General features: G+C 38.3%; 1 long non-coding RNA gene across 1 annotated transcript; it reads right to left on the reverse strand.

Moving 5' to 3' along the window:
• Positions 1–3745: 3745 nt before the first annotated feature.
• LOC106491653 (uncharacterized) lies at positions 3746–5914 on the reverse strand. The gene is made up of 2 exons (XR_001293795.2): positions 4903–5914; positions 3746–4284 (listed from the first exon to the last, which is right to left on the reverse strand). It is a non-coding gene; the product is annotated as an uncharacterized lncRNA (long non-coding RNA).
• Positions 5915–7654: the final 1740 nt, after the last annotated feature.

Raw genomic sequence — 7654 nt, forward strand, 5'->3', positions numbered from 1 at the left:
TCATCACTGGGGTTGTAATATTTCTACCCAAGATATCTCAGACAGTAATATGCCTGGGTGTGCCAGGATGCTGCAAAAATTTATAGACACTCAAAGCAAGTCTTAGAAGCAATTGTCACCTCTAGAAAGTTGTGCTGTTACTTCAGAATCATCTTTCAAAAGGGTTTTGGAAAACAGAAGGAAACTATGAAATCTAACTCTTTTTGCAAAAAGATATTGCTGCCTTTCTGCCTAGATTTTAGAAGAGATTGAAGAGTGCCAAGTCTAGCTATCTAGCCTTGGATAAATAGGAGACCTGCTGAATGGCTCGAGGTGGCTGTACATATCTTCAATAGGATTATGATTACCTATGTGAAAGTGTCTTTAAGTAGATGTCTGTATGTGAGCTAAGTGTCTAATTTCCCATGACAGTTAATGGAGGATTCATTTACCTAAAAAGGTGGCTAGTGCCATACGCAATACTTTATGGGCATCCATGACCTCCATACTTTCAACTGTATTTCTCTGCTTAAGTTCTCTGTCTATAAGACAGAAATAATGACAGCTGTGAAAATCAGTCTGCAGATATTTGTGAAGACCTCTAATAATGTGAAGTTGCATACTGAGGAGAAAAATAATCCTCTCGTCTTTGCAACAGTGTACGATGCATGGGAAGTCACAGGGACACATTCATCAAGAAGAACAGAACCTACTGAACAGACATGCTGACCATTTTATCCACTGAATGAGGAATAATTCTTTTTTAAAAAACAGTAAGAAATTCAGACTGCATCATAATGCATATGCAAGAGGAAGTTGCATTAAACGGCACAACAGTCTTCATCATGGATTTTCTCTACATTGCACTCAGTAATATTCTTCCAATTTTGTGTTTTTATGTTTGCAAGCTGAGTTTATAATTGTGTACTTAATGTTTTGTAAATAACAAAATAGGCCTAAACTTTGAATGTTTGTCCACACATCTTTTGTCCAAAGACCATTTTGCCTTTAAGCGCCAGGTAAGATGCAAAAGCATATGAGATGTAGTTTGGACCTGTTTAACCCACTATATTTTTGCTGTTAATGAAACTTTAAACTTACTTTACTGTCTGAGACATAGCTATTATAGCAGGAAAAGAGCAATCAAAAAAGAAATTGGGATGAAATCTTCGATATCTGGTCAGAAAAAATTTTGCCACTGAGTCTAGTTGGACTAGGATTTCACACATGGAATGATAACCATAATAAAAGTAACAGACAGGCTAGGTACGTTGCTGTACTTCACTAAAGGGTGAAATTGAATTCTCCCTACCTCTTCAAACTTTCAAATGATTTAGAAATAATTTTCCAGCAGGGTTTTGATTGCTGAACTCCCTACTCGTTTTCCTGTCGGTACATTTCTACTTACATTTTTGTATTCAATGAAAAAAGGGAGGCCTAGGAGTCAGAAACCAAAGTACTAGGTTGCCAGCACTAATTATATATCAAGAAAGTACCAAAGGAGCAGGAGATAATAATTCTTGGGACTGTTTCCTTTAAGAAATGAGATATCACAAGAGATTTTGAAAGTGTAATCATCCTGACTCATGTAAAGGAGCTTCAGTATTCCCCATTATTACATTTTTATTATAATATGATATTGCCTTGTTGTTAAGGGTGATGATGTTAATAATTAAAGAATCATGGGGACATTAAACATATATATTTGGTAATCAGTTTCCCTCCGTGTCTGAGTTCAGATGTTACACAGTGTTGTATCTAGCCATATGCTAGATTGTGAAAGGGGTTTTGATTAGCACGTCTGGTTGATATAATGTGACATTACTGATTAAAACAAATACAATAGCAATGGAGGTGTTCAGGACCTAACTCTGCAATCCATAATTCACAAACCAGACGACTCTCTCTGTGTCTAAAACATCTAATACCTAGAGTTCATTTCTATCCTCTAAAGCTATATTTTTAGGAATAGACTAAAAAGCTAAGACCTGAGACCTTTATCTCAGGTCTTTATTTACTGAAGAAGCACAATTCTTTCCTTCTTTTCCCCAAATCATCCTGGCAGGTAAGTGAAAAAATATTTTCAAATCTTTGCATTTGGAAATGACAGCTACATTTCAACACCTTTATTTGCGTTCAAAATGTCTCTCTCCACTACCCAAGTCTTTGTTCTAGGTTCTGCCGCATTTTCAGCTGTTCAGAGCGCTCATGTCAAAAGATGCTACACTGGGCACAGGCTGTCATAATTCATGGTACTGGATGGGGAGAAGAGAAGAGAATTCTTGTTAAAATATTTTTTTAATGCAAAATTGGAAAAGAGATCCAGAAGCCAAGTTTTTAGCAAACTGTAGAAGACCAGATTTTCAAATGTTTTGCTGTAACTTATATATATTTATGTATACATAAGTATATATGTATTTCATTGCAAGATGCAACTGACGGTTTTAAGACTATGTTACTTTTCAAAAATTCTGAGGTTTCTTAACTTTTATACTTAAGAATGCTTTGGTATTCATCCCCAGTATTTGCATTGTGTGCAACAGAGCTCCCTACAGGCTCTGAATTACTGAGTGTTAAATGGAACAATCTTTAGTTCCTTCTGCACACAGAGAGTCATTTCTGAGTAAGGAATTAAAAGTCTGGGTTCTAATATAACAGCTGGCAAATCAACATTGTGTTTCATTCATTCAATTAAACCCCACAGTACGATTTTGGGTCTGGTCCAAATCCTATCCTGAAAGTATATGAGTCTTCCACTGAGAGTTTGATGCAGTCTTCAGTGACTTAGATGCAGCTATCAAATAAATTGCAGCCACAACAGTCTTGGAAGATTTAAAGCCTTCGCTCTCTCTAGACTTGACCGTAGCCAAAAGTCCAGAGTTTTAGAGAACTGTGTGCCTGAGCCTCTGATGCTTGATAAGTAGATGGACTATATTTGGCAGGCTGACTAATCTCTTGTAGGATTGATGTGAGTTGCTCTTCAAAGGACTGTTTGAAAGATGCTGGATGTCAGATGTGAAACAGGTCTGTCATCACTAGGTATAACCAGTCAAGCGATAGGCACTTAGTAGCAAAATACTATGACACACAAAAACATCTCAAAACATTGGCAGGTACAAGAATAACAAATTTCTTTTTTTTCCCATCCATATTAACTTAAATGATACATATCAGGATTCTATGGCCACTCTCTTTCCTTCATTTGTGGGTTAAGAAATGAATTTATGTAAAATGTTCATGCCTCCTTCTGTTCCTGTTGGTCTTTCTGTCTTTACTCAAGGTCACCTTCCTTGTCTAGGCTCCACACTAATTGCTTGAAGTAATTACATTTTATGTATTCGCCTAAAAATAACCTAGCACCATTGTTGCACAATATTTTTCTAGATCTTGCTTCTATTTTTTGTTATCCTTTTTTTTGACTCATTTCTGTTGAGTTGCATTGAAACCATTCAAAAGCAGGACCCTAAACTGATTGCATAGGTTTCTTTTTCCCAAATGTTTTTATAGGCATATCAAGATAAGAGCTAGAAACTGTATTGCAAATAATCTCATATTATTTTTTTCAAATCCCTGATAGGTTCAAAATATGAACTCTTGTCTAAAAAAGCCCTGTTTCCTGTCACTTAACTTTGAGTAGCTTTGTAGATCTTTTCTGTGCTTCATTATCTACTCCCTGTTATTATCTGCATCATTTAAATCTGTCTTTGTTCAACTACATGACTCTTTTTTACATAACGGAGCATTTGAGAAGACAGAACCTCCAGTGTTAGTATTACCGTTAATATTTTTATTTACTGAGATGGAAAATCAAACATACAATCAAACACAAGTTTCTAGAAGCAAAGCAGGAAAACTCAGACAGAATTCAACAGTCTATGCTATATAGAAGTCCAGCTTTGGGCTATGGCCACATTTAAATTGTACCTATTGCACTTTCATTGGTTTTTGCATTTTGACACTATTATGTTGTCAGTCTGCATGTAGACATTGTGATTTCCACAGGAGTCGGTAGGCCAAGTGAAGATGCTGCTGTTTCTATTAATCAAACTTCTTAGTGCAGCCTCAGCTTATGTCACCTACTCATTCAGCTTTACAGTTTTGTTTTTCCCACTTTATCATGAAGGCAGAAGATAAAGTCAGAATGTAGATGGAATATGACAAGAATTTGCCTTCCAGCAATCAGCAAAAATGAGTAGAGTGATATCCTTGCATGATAATGAGTAGCCAGCCAGCAGGCTGTCTGCAGAAAGTATGACCCGATACCATCTCCTGTTTTATCTGCACTTCTTCATTGTCAGTAAGAACCTGGAAGCAGAGACAGCTTTAACAGTGAATCTTCCAAGAAAAAAAGTTGCGAGTAATTTTTAAAATGTCATCCTGGGAGACATGTTAATTTAGAAGTAATGACTCAGGCATTTATTTTAATGAAAGGAGGGAATTATTATCAGATCTGTTTAATTTAGCTTTGGTTTATCTGTTTACATGGTATTTTATCACACAAGTTTAGGGGCAGCTTTGCACAATAATCTCCAAAGCCTTTAACTTTCAGAAAGATAAGGAATTGGACTTCTTCAGATTAATCAAATTTGTCTGAGTAGTAAACTCCTGAATTAAAGTAGATTTGCTTTGTTATTATCCCTTCAATTTTTGGAAGCTTTACAGTAGCTCTTTTGACACACTGCAGGAAGCCTGGCTTCCTTTCACAGTCATTTGTATCTTTATGACTGGCTGGAAACACTAAGGCAAAAATTTAGAAGAGAGGCAGACCCCTCACGGGAAGTTTATTCCTGACTCAGTGAAAAGTGGACCAACACTTCTAAAGACCAGAAAGACCTTGCCATCAGAGCAGATACAGAACAGGACATAAGAAAGCAAAAACCCCTCCTGGCAAATTGCTTTCATGAGAAAAAGGAAGTGACGTACCTCTGACCATCATTTGATTGTGGTTTCAAATAGGAATGAAGGAACTTTTCACCTTCCAAACACGCATTTCTTTTAAGAGAAGGAAGCAAGGGGAGGAAGGCTGGTGATATTAGCAAAATGGGAACATCTTCTCTTTTGGTGAACATAGAACAGGGGAAAGAACAGGAAAAACAGACAAACCTGTGCTGGTTCACTTGCTATTCCCGGAGTTTGGCACTATCAGCTTTTCTACTCTTGTCCCCTTAGGCTGGCCTATGTGAACAGTATAGCCTCGGGTCTTGGCAGGAGGAATACTTATTTGACACCTGACTGAAACAGATAAGAAATGAGCTTAGCAAGGTCTCATACTTGAGAGGCTGGGACTGCATAGTATAGGAAAGTCCATCCTTTCCTACTTTGCGAATCCCTGCAGGAATCCTTCCCATCTAGTACTGGCAATAATTCTGGTTTGACAAGAAAGAAACCACATAACACCTTCCCCCATACCCTTCACATATGTTTGATATCATAATCCTAACACTTTGTCCCAGGATGGCTTAATGATAGACAGCAGTTGAGATGAAAGTTAACATCTGGGGTCTAACGAGTAGCTTTTACTGGAGAAGTTCAGGACTGCCTATCTTCTTGTATGTGTCTTCAGAAAAAGAGATTATCTCAGTGGTGAGCAATGGAGTTCAAACCTGCTAACTAGATCCAACATAAAATGCCATTGTATGAAATCCTGTCTACATAGCTTAGGTGCTGCACTTGTGGTGAAATTTTAGGTGCTTAATGAAGTAAGTACCCTTGTTGCCTATACTGTCTGTCAACGGAGAGAAGTCACATGGGAAATCCTGACTGCCAAATGTAGCCAATAGTCCAGGTGTCTAAACACAAACAGAAAAAGTCTCATTGGAAGGCTTTCAAAGACACCTACTGTTCCCCATTGCCAAAGCAGAGAACTTTTGAAACACTGGTTCGTTAGATTCCTAAAGTTTAGAAACAAGATAGGCATGGGATCTGTCTGCTTGATGCAGGCATGTTGCCCATTCTGTACAGCCCTGGGCTGCACAGTGGACTTTCTTCCCATCTTCTCATCCCCCTCATCCCTCCCGCATCCATGTTGCTTTATCTCCACATCCTGTCTCTGCCCTGCCGTACTCTGCCCTGTTGCTTGCTCTGTTTCTCATCAGCATTTTCTCTCCACTGACCCTCTGTAGTTCCTGCTACATAAATCATCCTTCCCTGCTGGTTTAAGCAGGGTGGGACTGTGGGATTTCTTTGTGCTCAGGATATGGCTCATTTAAAGTGATATTGGGCCTATGGGCTTGGAAGGGCCTTGGGGAGTCAGAAGAAAATAAGGTGTCCTGGGTATGGAGTAGTGCTATGAGTGCTGGGGTATCATAGGGCTGAAATGGGTAAGGGGTGCAGCACAAGTTTTTGTAGGCATATCACCAGCCAAGTCAGGGATAAACACTAAAGTTGCTCTCATCTTCACCTTTTTATGCTTTGCTTGTGCAAAATTACAAGCTGACAGTTTTCTTCATATATCTTTGGTAGATAGAAGTACAGATGCCCTCTACAGTTGATATTATTGCCTCACTGAAGCACTAAGAAACATAATTTGGCACTTTCTGGAGACCCTGTGTGGAAAAGTTAGTGGTTGCTTTTTGTTGCTAATGGTATCCTGCCCTTTTCCTTGGGAGGAAGAAAATATTTTAGGACCGGATTTTAGTTGTCCACATGGAACATGGCATATCAGCATGCAGTAACCTAGGCACACAGCACTGAGCTGCAGGCAGGCAGTCCAAGCATATGAGACAATTAAAATACTTGTTAAGTGGTTATGCACAGTTCAGCACTAGTGGAAATTATAGATGTGTGAGTGTGGATGCAGAAAATCAGGTCTCCTAGATTTGATTCATGTTTAATTACTGCAAAACAGTTCCTGCTGTTACAGCAATGCAAAGCAGCAGGAAACCAGAACAGTCTGCTGGGTTAGTCTTCTGGCAAGGAAGAGACTCTCAGATCTGGTCAAACCCAAATTTATAGCACATACTGGAAATATTTCTTTGCTTTTCTATTATTCCTAGTGTCTCATATACAGCTGGGAGTCATGGAGTAATTGGCTTTATAGCGGTTGGATCCCCCACCAGCCTAGAAGAGAGTCAGTTCTGCACTCCAGTCCACTTCAGTCCCCTGTGTTAGGCCACAACTTAATTATTTAGAGCATAAAACTGAGGAACTTCATAAAAGCCAAGCCATTCCCCTTCCATGCAAGCTGCAGTCCCATGAGGCTTCTGTCAAGCTCAGCAAACTTCTTTGCAAACTTTTCATGATCTCTTCCAAAGTCATATATCAAACCAATAACTTTTTTCTGTCTGCTTTTTAGAAGTATGATAGTAGGTATGGTTAAAATGAACATTTGAATGAATAATTTTGCATGAATATTATTCCCATTTTACCTAGATCAAGACAGAAATGAGGAGAGAAAAATAAAATCAGTACAATATCATAGACCAAGAGAAATGCCCCTGCCCATGTTCACAATGCAAAAATAGGTCAAGATCTAATAAAAATAAAATATTAATTATAAATCAAATAACTCATCAGAATAAGAAAAAAGGGAAAAGAATCTTTGTAAAAACTCTCTGACAGCAGTGCTGAAGTCTCAGAAGTTAAAGTCAGAAACAGATTGTAATCCAGTGACCTGCCCTATAGGGCAAATGAGTACTAAAAGAGATCAGCCATATTTAAATCAGAACCTTGGCAA

Source organism: Apteryx mantelli, chromosome 1 (genome assembly GCF_036417845.1).
Source record: "Apteryx mantelli isolate bAptMan1 chromosome 1, bAptMan1.hap1, whole genome shotgun sequence".
NCBI classification, from domain to species: Eukaryota; Metazoa; Chordata; class Aves; order Apterygiformes; family Apterygidae; genus Apteryx; species Apteryx mantelli.